This window comes from Mirounga angustirostris, unplaced genomic scaffold (assembly GCF_029215605.1).
Source record: "Mirounga angustirostris isolate CCGP_5_RB_7025 unplaced genomic scaffold, mMirAng1.0.hap1 SCAF_14, whole genome shotgun sequence".
NCBI lineage: Eukaryota > Metazoa > Chordata > Mammalia > Carnivora > Phocidae > Mirounga > Mirounga angustirostris.
The window spans coordinates 55631781-55645673 of NW_026991722.1; the positions used below are offsets into that span (position 1 = coordinate 55631781).

At 36.2% G+C, this 13893-nt stretch overlaps 1 pseudogene; it reads left to right on the top strand.

Annotated features, from left to right (window-relative positions):
* Positions 1-1664: 1664 nt before the first annotated feature.
* LOC123842012 (importin subunit alpha-1-like) overlaps positions 1665-13893 on the top strand; it is a 33443-nt pseudogene continuing 21214 nt past the window's right edge.

The following is a 13893-nucleotide window of genomic DNA, read 5'->3' on the forward strand; positions in this document are numbered from 1 at the left end:
CATTTTTTATTTATAATTCAGTTGAGTCTAACAAACTAAGTGGCAACACTAATGTTGGCCAGAGAGGTAAGGATGGCTTCTGGTGGCAGAAGAGCCCCTTTAGGCATGTCATCAAAACATGACAGAGTCATGGCAGTTCTATAATGTCTATCTCATGGGTGGAAATGAAATCTCATTTGCTGAGATAGTGATTGGCTTTATTTAAGCAACATTCCCTTTTAAAGTTTGCTAAATTTATTTATTTTTTTCTAATTGGGGGAGAGTTCTTTTATTTGTTGATGTTATATATATGTTACTTATATATGTGTGTGTTATTTTTTAAGTAGAATTAAATTACATTGCTTTGTTATTTGATCAATAGTGGGATTTCCCATTAACACAGAAGTGTTTTTAAAATTCATGATTGTTTCCTAGCATATACTTAGGACCATTTGGGAGTGAAGCACAGAGTAAATTCCTTTCTACACTTCATTGTAATTGAAGAGAGGTTATCTTAACAGCATTCTATGCTTACTCCACAAACAAATTGTCGTTGCAGCTAAAATCATTTCATTGGTCACCCTTTATCATCAATAATTATTATCCTCAAGTTTATTTTCATATTGATGCCATTGTTAATAATTTTACTCACACCACACTATATTGTCTCTGTTACAGCAATATTTTCTTAAGTAGATTGTCCAATTTTAAACTTTCCTAATGAATTGAGATATAAATAATTGCATAGAGTTCTGTTTAAGTATAAATACTGGTTCAGACAGAAGTGTAAATAATATTGAAGAATTAAAGCTAACTTTAAATGATACTAAAAAGCTTCATAAATAAAATAATATGCACATTATACAAATTTGAATTAAAGACTTAAAATTTATAAAGAAATCTATTTTTACGCTTGTACTTTTTTTGGTAGAACAAAACTATCATAAAGTAACATAAAAACACCATTTCCAGGTACACTCCCTTGAATTTTTAAAAATCCAAACCCTACACAATATTTCTGATGATATTTAAAATCTGTATAAACTGAACGAGATAAGGATCCTTACATCAATAGGCAAACTTCAATTTCCACTACAACCATACTGAATGAACTAATAGGATTTGGAGAAAGGCCTGAAAACTGCAGAAGGCAAGCAAGCAATCCCTTTAATCGCATTTTCAAAGATACTGATGACACAACCATACCATCTCCAAAGTGAGAGATCTGGAAAAAGAAAAATGGAAAATTCAGAGTAGGCAATTCATACTTTCTTGAAAAGATATATGCCCCAAATAACAGTAGCTAGACATGCATTCTCTAAGAAATAACAGTAGGATAGTATGTAGAAAACATTCCAGGTGTCAGGAAAGACGGTTGTTATTCCTGCCTCTGTCGTTGACCCATCATGGAAGAAGCCACCTGGCTACAGAGGATATGTCTCATGGCATAGTATTTCCTTTTGAAATCACCAAGTTTAAGGTCTAGATCTAGTTCTTAATATTGTAGGTCCAGAAATCTGAGTCTGTTAATGTTCCCAGAAGTGATCGGGCTAAGGCAACCAGCTAAAAACAAGAATACCAATGAAACTGAAGATATAAATGCCAAAAAGATCGATGTTTGGGGGTCAGCACATCCCCACCACTATAGTCTACAAAGGAAGGCAAGTTAGTTAAAAGATTGCTCAATGGCCATGAAATCAAAACAAGGTAAGCTGGCTCTTGGTGGGAAGTGTCGACAAGTGGCAATTGTCTGATATAACCTTTCTCATAAAGGGAGGTCTTCAGCCAAGATGCCCAAAGGCTGTGTCAGCTGGATTTGATGCTATTCATTTTTTTTTAAAAGATTTTATTTATTTATTTTAGAGAGAGAGAGCATGAGAGGGGAGAGGGTCAGAGGGAGAAGCAGACTTCCTGCTGAGCAGGGAGCCCAATGTGGGACTCGATCCCAGGACTCCTGGATCATGACCTGAGCCAAAAGCAGACGCTTCACCAACTGAGCCACCGAGGTGTCCTTGATGCTGTTCATTGAGGTCCAGTTTCCTTTGGCATTCCAATCCTTGGAATATTCCCTGGTCACCTTGACTGGATTTGGGTGCTTTAAAAAACTCCATCAGCAGTATATTTACCATCTTCTGTGAGGGCTGCTACTACAAAATAATATGTTCACTTATTTTTTCTTTTCAGCCTTCTGAAAGGATGGCTTTTTCCTAACTTTTTCTTGACCCAATCTCAAAAATCCAAAAGTCCTATGATTCCTTCCATACTAACTGCCTGAATAAAAATGTGTTTGAATTATTTCCATTTTAGATTTAATTTCCCTATTTTATTAAACCTTTAACCAAAATTAAAAGGTCAGGGGGTTTTTTAGGACATTATCGTAACATCTATTATTCCATTAAAAAAACACAGAGTCCACTTTTTCTGGACTGAATATGCATGTATTCTTTTTCATTATAATACCTCCAATACAAATTCTTAAAAAATTAATTTCCAATTCTACATATATGAATCAACCTAAAACTACTAAAGTGACATTTGCTTGAAGAAGTAAGACTTTATCCATTCTCATAGGAAAAGAAGATGCATGTTTCTTTAGACTTTTAGTTACCAAGTGAATACCTTGAACCTAAGTATTTTGTATTTATTTCTGGATTAAAGACAATTGGTTACTCTGTATTACTGAATTATTAATATTACCCAGAAAATAAGATGATTATCTATATCCCTGAATGGAACAAAGCTCACCAGCTTAGTCTAGTCAAGCCAACAACATAAAATATAAGAATAAGGGGGGCGCCTGGGTGGCTCAGTTGGTTAAGCGACTGCCTTCGGCTCAGGTCATGATCCTGGAGTCCTGGGATCGAGTCCTGCATCGGGCTACCTGCTCAGCAGGGAGTCTGCTTCTCCCTCTCCCGCTCCCCGCTCTTGTGCTCTCTCTCTCACTCTCTCTCTCTAAATAAAATCTTAAAAAAAAAAAAAAAAGAATAAGGAAGTTGTTCCTAAGTAATTTTAAGCCTTCTATTCTAACCTCAGCTATTCATGACATCCTTGAAAAACCCCTCATTGACCTTCAGATACTTCCCTACTCCATCTAAACAGGAAAAAAACACTTCTTTGTGAGTGTGGTGGATTAATTAAATTAACGCCTTCAATCACAGATGGCCCAGGACTTTGGTTTGATTTAGGATTTTTCAACTTTACAATGGTGCAAAAGCCATATTCATCCAGTAGAAACCGTACTTCAGATTCGGAATTTTGATCTTTCCCCAGGCTGGTAATTTACTGGAAGATCCTCCTTAGTGATGCTGGGCAGCAGCTTCAGCTTGCAGGCGGCCACGCCATTACAAGGGTAAACAACCAATATACTGAGAACTGTTCTGTACCCATACAACCACTGTTTTTTATTTTTAGTACAGTATTCAATAAATTACATGAGATATTCAATACTTGATTATAAAGTAGGCATTGTGTTAGATGAGTTTATTCAACTGTAGACTAACATAAGTGTTCTGTACACGTGTAAAGTAGGCTAGGTTGAGCTGTGATGTTCAGTGGATTAGGTGTATTAAGTGCATTTTCTACTTACAATATTTTCTACTTAGGATGGGTTTATCGGGATGTAACTCCGTCATGAGCGGAGGAAGATCTGTAGTGGCCTGCCTTTATCCATCCCCCTTACAATGTAACTTTGTATTTGTTTCCATCATGAGGTGGAAACAATTTCCCACTGCTTGAATCAGGGAGGCCCTGTGACTTACTTTGGCCAATAGAATATGATGAAGTGACAGCATGCCAGTTCCAAGCCTAGACCTCAAAAACTCTGTGTGCTCTTATTTCTGTCTTGCTCCTGTGTGATCACCCTGAGAATTAAGTGCTCCTGCTGGGGAATGGGACAGAGCCCAGTTGTTCCATTTCAGGCCCTAGATGTGTGAAAGAGCATATAATGCTCAGCCAACCCACCAGCTGACCACAGAAGCATGAATGAGTGATCCCAGCAAGACTAGCTGAACCAAGATAATGGAACCATCCGGCCAACCTATACACTCATGAGAAATGATAAATAAATCTCCAAGTGTTGGGCTGTTTCTTTATGCAAATAACAATCATGTGATATTGTAGTATTAATGTAATTTTTTTTCCTTGTAGAGCAAATTCATTAACTACCTAAGTGTTCTGTTCCCTAAAACTTGAATGTTGCATAAGTTCAGCATTGCTGATTTCAGTCATTGGGTGCAAATGCAGCTGTTTATGTTTTGCACAAATATGCGTCAGTGTATAGAATCATCACTCTCCAGACTATGGACTCTGAGAAACAAACTGAGGGTTCTAGAGGGGAGGGGGGTGGGGGGATGGGTTAGCCCGGTGATGGGTATTAAAGAGGGCACATATTGCATGGAGCACTGGGTGTTATATGCAAACAATGAATCATGAAACACTACATCAAAAACTAATGGTGTAATGTATGGTGATTAACATAACATAATAAAATGAAATTTAAAAAATAAATTAAAATAAAAGAAGAAAAAAAGAATCATCACTCTCCATTAAAGTTTTTCCTTGTTCAGCCATTCTGTCCTCCTTATTAATTCTTCCCCTTCAGTTTACACAGAGGCTCAAGTGTTTCACCCTGACGGATAGCCTCCCCTTGACTTTGTTTCCCTCGTAGGCAGCCCTACCTCCCTCTCCCCTTAGTTACCAAAGTCCTATAAAAATCTATATATAATTCATACTTATACTTTAACTCCTTCAAGTCTGACGTCTGCTCCAGAACTCTACTGAAACAGTTCTCTTAAAGGTCATAAATGGCCCTATAATTGTCCCAATTCATTTCATCATCTGGTTATTTACCTGCTGGACTCTTCTGTATTTCTAAGGACACTGAGCCTACTCAGCTCCTTTGGCCTTGGTTAGGGACAAAATCCCATGGAGGTCGCTTAGAAAAAAAACAACTTTATAAGGCAGAATCAGAGGTATTTCTAAAATCAAATTTGGAAGCACAGCCTGACCTCTCCAGGGTCAGGGACTTATCACTCCGGGTACTCTGGTCTCTCAAGTCTTTTCTGCTCTCTGGGCGTGCAGTGTCTCTCTCTGTCTCGGCAGGTCCAGGTGGCCAAACCCCGCCACCCCAGGCCCAACTTCGTATCAATTCCAGTTCAAGCACCTCATAGATTGATCCACTTTGCTGGATGCCAGTTCCTCCTTCCTGGGAGAGAAAGATTAATTGGCCCAGTTTGACTCAAGGGTCTACTCTTAACTTATAAGTGGGCAGAATACATATTCAAAATGTTATAGATGCCACACCTAATGTAAGTGTTGTACGGGATAAGTAGATGCCCCAAATGCTGTCCCCCTCTCAGAAACTTCAAAAACCCTTTATGGCTATCCTTGGCCTATCGTTCCAAGTCCAGACGTTACTCTAAACACTTGAAGGCCACTACGCTTTAACCCCCACAGCACATCCAGCTCCATCTCCCACTCCCTTGCTGAAGACAAGATACTCCCTGTTCTCAGAATGGCTGCGAGTTTTGTCAAGTTGCCCACAAAGTCTTATCCAGCAGCACTCTTCTATTAAGGCTTTTCTGAGTATTAAAATACGATGTACCTCTGAGGATTCAACACTTAATGAAATCTCTCTCATGAAGCATTTATCAACTGTATTGCTTTACTTTTTTTCTTTCTCCTACATACCCGTAGCATTTTGTTTATCCATCTATATTGCATTTATATTATTTTGGTTTTAACTGTAATTACTTATTAGTTTATATATAATTCTGATAACTATGGTTTTCTGAAGAAGAGGAGCCATCTCTTTTAAGTTAATGTTTACATTTTTAATTATCTGTGGGATTTTATTTTTACTTTTTGTCCTTTTTAACAATTTTTTTTTCAGAAAATGTAGGAAGTAATGTAATTAACACCCATGCATCCACCAATCAGAAGTACTATCAGTTCATACTTTATACTTGATATGTTTAAAGAAGTAAGACATAATATTTAAAATTGAATTATTTTCTCATCCTTTCCTTCATCTCTTGCTGCCTGTTTTTGCAGAGGCAACAACTGTTATGATGAATTTGGTACATATCCCCTTACTATACGCCTTTATCCTTATGATTTTTGAGTTTTGTTTCTTTTAAAGAAATCCTTCCTTACTCTGAGTTATAAAAGATGATATTTTTTTCTTAAATATTTTTTAATCCCAATGTATTAGTTAGGGCCTCAAGTATTTACTTACTGAACTTGTAGGGGATACGGGGCAGCCTTATTTTGCTCCTGACTCTAATGGGGATGCTTCTAAAGTTACTGTGTTTACTGTAGGCTCTTGTAAAGATCCTTTTTCAGGTTAAAGAAGTTCCAGTAGCTCTTGTTACTAAGTGTTTTTTGTTTGTTTGTTTGTTTTTGTTTACATGAACAAGTTTGGCTATTATCAGATGCCCATTCAATTTCTAATGAGATGGTCACTGTTTTTCCCTTTCATAATGACTTCTTTCATATATTTTATTCCTTTATTTCTGGGGGGATCTTAGCCATACTTAAATTTATTTTGATGCTGTTTTCCTATTTGTACCTTATTGCTGGTAAATTCACCTTTCAATTTTGGTTTGCTGACTGTTTTTCTCAGTGTCAATTATCCTCTGAGTCTTTGAGTAGAGATCTGTGTTCTCTTCCTCTCTCCACTGCCCTCCATTTTCTGCCTCCACCTGGTCCTCACCTCCTTGTCCAGATTCAGGTCTTGTCCTGGCATTGCTGGACTTCCATTCTACAGTTATAGTGAGAGTCTAGAGGGGGTGAAACTTGGCCTCGGTCCTAAGCCTTCCTCGCTCTGTCTGCACTGCCAGAAGGCTGCAGAAGTATCTGCTTTCTGGCTCCTTTGGGGCCAAGCGAGAGCACCAAACCCCAGTTTTAGATACTGAGTCTGGCTCCAGACCTCCATCAGGCATGAAATGCTTTTTTTGACAGGAATGGACCTGCATTTGTCTCTGATAGGTTAGCCCCTACAGTCCACTGTGTGTTTCTGTGTTTGTATGTTTCTAGACCATGGAAATGACTGCCTTGTCATTTTAATTTGTTTCAGTGGCTTTGTTTGGATCAGGATGGGGAGCTCAGAGAGGAACTCTGTAACTTCTCCACGTTTCCATTTCTTATATGACTTTATATCCCTCTCAGGACTTTGCACAGTTCTTTTCACATTATATGCTCAAAAAGTTTCTGGAATTGAAACCACTGCATCCTGTTCGAGGGCAAGCTGGGTGAATGCTCATCAGAAATGCACTGTGGAGGAAATTCATTCATCAATATAGGCTTGTCCCTGGATGAACTTTATTAAGCCTTTCTGTGTTGGAGATTCCAAGATTTCATGCCTGTTTACATGAGCAGAGTGGCTCTGAAGGTAGGCATATTCAAAGAATTGCCAGAAGAGATGATTACCAACTGCCTAATACATACCTGAGGATAACAAGGATAATATGAGAGGTGCTGCATCTATAATTTAACCCCAAGGGACCTATGTAATATTTCGTATGTGTTTTCAATATTATGCTTCAGATTTTTCTTTCTCTGCCTATCTTCACTAATCATTGTTACGGTGAAATGTATGCAAGTAACTAGCCTATTTGTCTGGGGTTATAGTCTACTCTTTAATCCCCATCTCATTTCCTAAACTAACTTCATCTCCCTTCCACCTCTTATTCCCTTGTCCTTTAGTTCTTGCTCTATTTAATGCCAACTCTTTTTTTTTTTAAGATTTTATTTATTTATTTGAGAGAGAGACTGAGAGAGAGAGAGCATGAGAGTGGGGAGGGTCAGGAGGGTCAGAGGGAGAAGCAGACTCCCTGCCAAGCAGGGACTCCAGGATCATGACCCGAGCCGAAGGCAGTTGCTTAACCAACTGAACCACCCAGGCGCCCAAATGCCAACTCTTTTGACTCTGGCATATAGAATGACCCAGGTGCTATTAAACAGAGCTTTGGATATATGACTTGATAAATCTCCGTCTTCAAAAAAAAAATCCGATAGCTCTTTTTTAATCTTACATTATCTTATCTTGGGTCCCCACTCAGCACATAGGTCGTGATACCCTGGTTTCTAAGTTCCAATCCCAGGCTTATTCTCTGCTCTCATCTTTCTTCCAAAGGCTCTAATTAAACCTGGAAATAGACTACCACCACAATAAATGAACAGCAAACATGAATCAAAAGGTGGGACTCCTACTTTATCACTAACAGTCTTAAGAACCAAACTGAATTTTCCATGCATACAAGTACCAATAAGTCAGAGTACCACACGTCGATTGTGTGCATTGAATCCTTCATTGTTTACTCAGCATGTTGGAGAAGGTCTTTCACTGTATTTATGTTTTACATACTTCTGCCATATTCCAATAGTATTTTCAGAACTTTTGTCCAATAATCTTTATAGAGGCTTTGGTCAACATTTATCCAGATGCTTCTTCTTTATCATCATTACATTCCATTTTAAGCTCTGAGGGAAAATTTGAAGTAGCTAATTATGCAAATTTAGTTGTACAATATTGGCTTTTGTCATATTGTCAATGCCCCTTTGATGCTTTGTTTCTAAGTATTTCACTCAGTCTTAATATCATCTCTCACCACATTGAGTTATTAGCATCATTCTTCTTAGTTTATAAATAGAAAAATAATTATTATTTCTATGGTCTTCAGTTTTATTCTACAGTGTCGTTAATTAGGTTTCACTGATTTCTGACAATACAACCTTGAGAACATCCTACCTTAAATAACCAGATCCCTGATAGCAAAGCATTTAGTTGCATTTATTTCGTAGGTCCACAAATAAAGATATTATGAAGCAAAAGTTAATACTATCTATTATTTTTCACCAACTATAAGTCTAATGCTTGGAAAACAATTTATTAAATGATATGCAAACACTTTTCTAATAATAGGTATAAACATCTTTTACCTTGGAAAAGATTTACTGATTTCATTTTCTTTCTGAAATTAAAAAAAAAGTTTAAATGTGTGTGTCAACTACATTTCAATTTAAAAAGTTTATAAATAAATAAATAAATAAATAAATAAATAAATAAATAAATAAAAGTTTAAATGTGAAAACAATCTATGAGCTAAGCAAACATCAGCTCTTCTCCCACCTTTGATGACTCTGATGCTGTCATTCAAATCCTCCCACTCAGAGTGTACTCTTGAGTCCCGCTTCACCAACCGGGGTTTGCTTCCTCCCCAGGAGTGGGCAACCATGTGCTGAAAGTACACTATCCCATGGGCATCTTCCTGGAACATCGGTCTTTCTCTAGCTTTGGCAGGAGGGGGAATCAAATTATCTAGCTGATGACTTAAAACATTATTTTTATACGAAAATAACATGGATCTATCATGGGATAGAAGCAAGAGTACCTGGATTTTTAAAATAAAACAGAAGACTTCAAAAACAAGTTTGTTCTTCTAGAAAAATTATTCACATCTTCTCTATCCCAGAGAGCTAATTTTGTTTTTCTAATACTATCTTTCTGTTAGAATTTTACCTCTTCCATAATGTCATTCATGCTTTCATTCGTAATAAAAAGATTTTTAGCAGGGGGACTAAGCTACAGTGTTTGGAGGTTATTTGTTCCTTTGACTCATACATATATTGATCCAGGTAGAAGTGTAACTTTAGCTATGGCACAGAATGACATATAGAATTGTACATGAAATACAGGGTTGTAGCTCATGGTGACATGATTGTTATAAACTACTCTAGTCAATATTATATGAATGGATTTAACACCTTATTGTGCAGCAGCTATATCTTTTACAAAATAAGAAACTAATCAACAACCATTAGCATGGTAAAACTTTAACATGGTTCAGACTGGGCATATCTATTAAGAAAAATGTTCTTCCCTAGTATGTTTCCATGTGGTCCCCTGCCTAGAGGATGAATAATATCAAAAGAGAAAAAGATGGGTACTTTCTAATCATACCACAGCATCACAGGTATGTCTGTTTATACATAAAATCATTGCTCTTATGATAGAGTCCCTGTGGTCTTGTTTCATTAATGAATACATGTCAACCAGGCAACTTTAAAGAATAATGATCCAATAAACCCAATATAATGTATTTATTCCTCTCCAAATTCTCTTCTTGTCTTTGCCAACTATTGTTTTTTTTCTTCATAGTGGAAATCATGAAGTCAGGAAATGGTGTGTTCTGCTCTTTCAAATTAATTTTAATTTATATTTCCATGTGTCAGCATGGTTTTCACAGTTGACATGTTTATAACTCTGCTTTATAAAATTAATTTTATTTCATATTCTCATGCATCAGCATGAGCCACACAGTTGACATTTTTATAGCTCTGCAGTGATCTTCCGTTGTAATATGACCTATTTTGCTTAGCCACCTCCTATTCTTAGACATTTGGGTTTTCCCTGTTATATTTTGTTTTTGCAATCATAAATAGCAATAAATATTGCTATAAATATAATATAAATACTATATTTATAATATATAAATATAAATATTTCTAATGAAATCATTTTTTAATCTGTATATTTTCCTAAAGAATGTTCCTTAGAGTAGGATTATTGTGCCAAATTGCACCCAATAGTTTCATAGTTTATTTTTTCCAGAAAAATCTAAAGCAGTTGAAAATGTGACCAGAAACATTTAAAATTTATATCATTCTCAGATCCAACAGATACAAAAATTGGCATTTTATAATTTTTATTTATTTGGTAATATGTATACAATGGTTTCTTAATGTTGCCAAAATTTATATTTATTAACAAATGATAGAGATATGGATTAATCAGTGTGAGGATTTATTTGTAGTTCCTTATTATTGAATGTTCATTTCCTTTAACCAATTATCAAATGGAATGTGAGTGTTAGCTGTTATAAATTGTCTCAATTACTTCCATATCTTAGAAACAAGCTTTTCAAAAAAAAAAAAAAAAAAAGCATCACATGTATCAAGCACACAGAAATGCATAGAAAAAAATACATAAAATATACCCTGAAAACACCACATGGGGGAGAAATGAAATACAATTGATGCAGCTAAAGCCTCCTGTGTAACCCTCCTCAACTCAGAACCCTTCTCACCCTTGCTAGAACAAACCATCACTCCAAAGGTAGAGTTTACTATAATCATGTGCCTTTTTATACTGTTCCTACCTATATATGTAGACATAAAACATATAGGGTATGTTTTACGTGTTTTAAAACTTTATTTAAGTGGTATTTTTTGTGTATATCATACTTTAATTTTGCTTTTTTTAATGTGAAAAGCTGTTTAAATTTCATTAATTTTGAAACATATATATCTAGTGTATTTATTTTAGTGGTTATGTATTATTCCAAATTATCTTTTTCTGATTGAAGATAATGTCAGTTTCTAATTTTTTGAGATTACAAGCTGGTTTATAACTCATTGAAAATACTCTTGTATCTCTTTTTCTGCTCATTTAATATATATATGTATATTTGTACACATACTATGTATATACATAGAGGTGAAGTATACACACAGACACACACACACACTCAGAAGTGACATGGTTGAATTCTTATTACCCAGTTGCTCTGCAAAATAATCACATTTTTTCACCAATCTATAAATTTTATGTTTCCTTGATTACAGGTGAAGTTGAACATCTTTCTGGTTTCTTCCTCTGTCATTTGCCTATTCACATACTTTGATCATTTTTCTGTTGAATTGTTTTGTCATTTTTCTTATCTTTAAGATCTTTATGTTTTAGATATAAATCCTTTGTGGTTTATGTGAATTTCACATATTTTACACTAATCCATGGCTTACACTTTCAGTGTTTCAGTGTTTTTTGATGCATGAAAGTTTTTCTTCTTAAAATAGTTACTTTTTTCATCTTTTCTCAAGTATATTTTGTGTTTTTGATACTCTCAAAGAAACCTGAGATCATAAAGATATTGTCCCATGTTTCAATTTGCACACTTAGATGTTGAATCCATATGAGGATTGATTTTTGTTCATGGTATATATGGTAGAGAGCAATTTTTTCTTCCATGGTACCTAATCAATTGTCCATGAACCATTTACTGAACACTTCCTTTCCCCACTAATTTGTTATTTCTCTCATTTATCTGACTTCCATATATATGGCTGTGCTTTGGGTCTCTTTCTTCTCGTTCATTGGTGTATTAGTCTCTCCCCAAACTTTAGCTTTATGAAAGTCTGCTGTTTGATAGAAATATCTCCCACTTCTTTGTCCTTCTTCAAAAGTTTAATGTCAATTCTTGGCCCTTTGCTCTTGCATATATATGTTTATTTATTCCACATGTAAAAGATACGTCTTTGAATTAGTCTATCAATTTCCAGGAAAAAAAATAGTATTTATTTTATGCATCAGTTTGAGAAGAATGGCCACTCTCAAAACTGAGTTCTTACACTGTCTTGGGAATACTGGGGATAGCACATATCCATTCCTGAAACCAGTGATTGAAGATGGTTCAGTTCTTTGCTGCTGGGCTATGTCTGTCCTCCTACCTGCTTAGACCTACAGCTTGCTAAAATTCACAGATTAAGGTGGTAGGTTTCAACCCTTTTCTTTACCTCTTTCAGAGCATGGGAGCCCCTCCCAAGTCTGTTCTGGTCCCCCCACCTGTGAAAGCTCTTGGGCCCCTCTCCCCTTCTCAGAAACTGGACTCCATGGTGTCTACCTCCTCATTCCAGATCTGGAACAAATATAGTGGTTATCTCCATCCTTATTCACTGCTCTGAGTTGCTCCTAAAATTTTGTTTTACTTGTTTACCAACTTGGATTTTCTTTCAGTTTTATATTTATATATTTTTTCATTTTGTTGCTAAGCATTTGAAGGTGAGGGAGTATTTCAAAGTATAAAGTTAATGTACCCTGAATGTGAGGGATAAAATTTTTGTTTTAATTGTGATGTAAAAGTACCAATGTACTTATTTTGATACATTTTACTTTATAATTGAACTTATCAGACAAGTTTCTTCATCTTTGATGTTAAGTTCTATTTTCCAATAGTCACATGGTTATATCCATCTCAGAAACAGAATGAACAAATAACTGAATTTTTGTCTGTTTCATTGGAGATTTCTTTGTATTTTTGAGTGTGTATGTGTGCACACATTTTAATAAAGAGAAAGTTCTAGTGTGGGTGTGACCTTGGACAAGTTATTTTATTTCTCTCTACTTCAGTTTCCTTTTCTGTATAATATGTATTATAAAGATGTTTACTTCAGGGGTGCCTGGGTGGCTCAGTCGGTTAAGTGTCTGCCTTCCGCTCAGGTCATGATCTCAGGGTCCTGGGATCGAGCCCTGCATTGGTCTCCCTGCTCAGCAGGGAGCCTGCTTCTCCCTCTCCCTCTGCCCCTCCCCCCATTTGTTCTCTCTCTGTCTCTCTGTCTCTCTCTCTCTCATTAAAAAAAAGTCTACTTCATAGGGTTATTGAGTTAATGTATGTAATGAGTTACTTTTATTAAACAGTAAGAACAGTGCTAGATACCTTGTAAGTTCCCCATGTGCTCGTTGTTACTGTTGACTCTACTAGTTCTCTTAGTTAAGTCTTTTTAGTTAGGAATATGGTATTTGCCTCTTTTCTGTTCTCATGTTTCTTTCTTTCCCCCCAGGATTTAATTTTTTTTGACAAAATATTATGTTCAAGTTGAAAAAGTTTCCAAGAATCAAATATTTTGCCTTTGCTGTAAGTGGAATCTTTTTCATTCTTTAGCTTTGTCATACTCGTATAGAGAAATGCAATCAGGCGCCTGGGTGGCTCAGTTGGTTAAGCGACTGCCTTCAGCTCAGGTCATGATCCTGGAGTCCCGGGATCGAGTCCCGCATCAGGCTCCTTGCTTGGCAGGGAGTCTATTTCTCCCTCTGACCCTCTCCCATCTCATGCTCTCTCTATCTCATTCTCTCTCTCA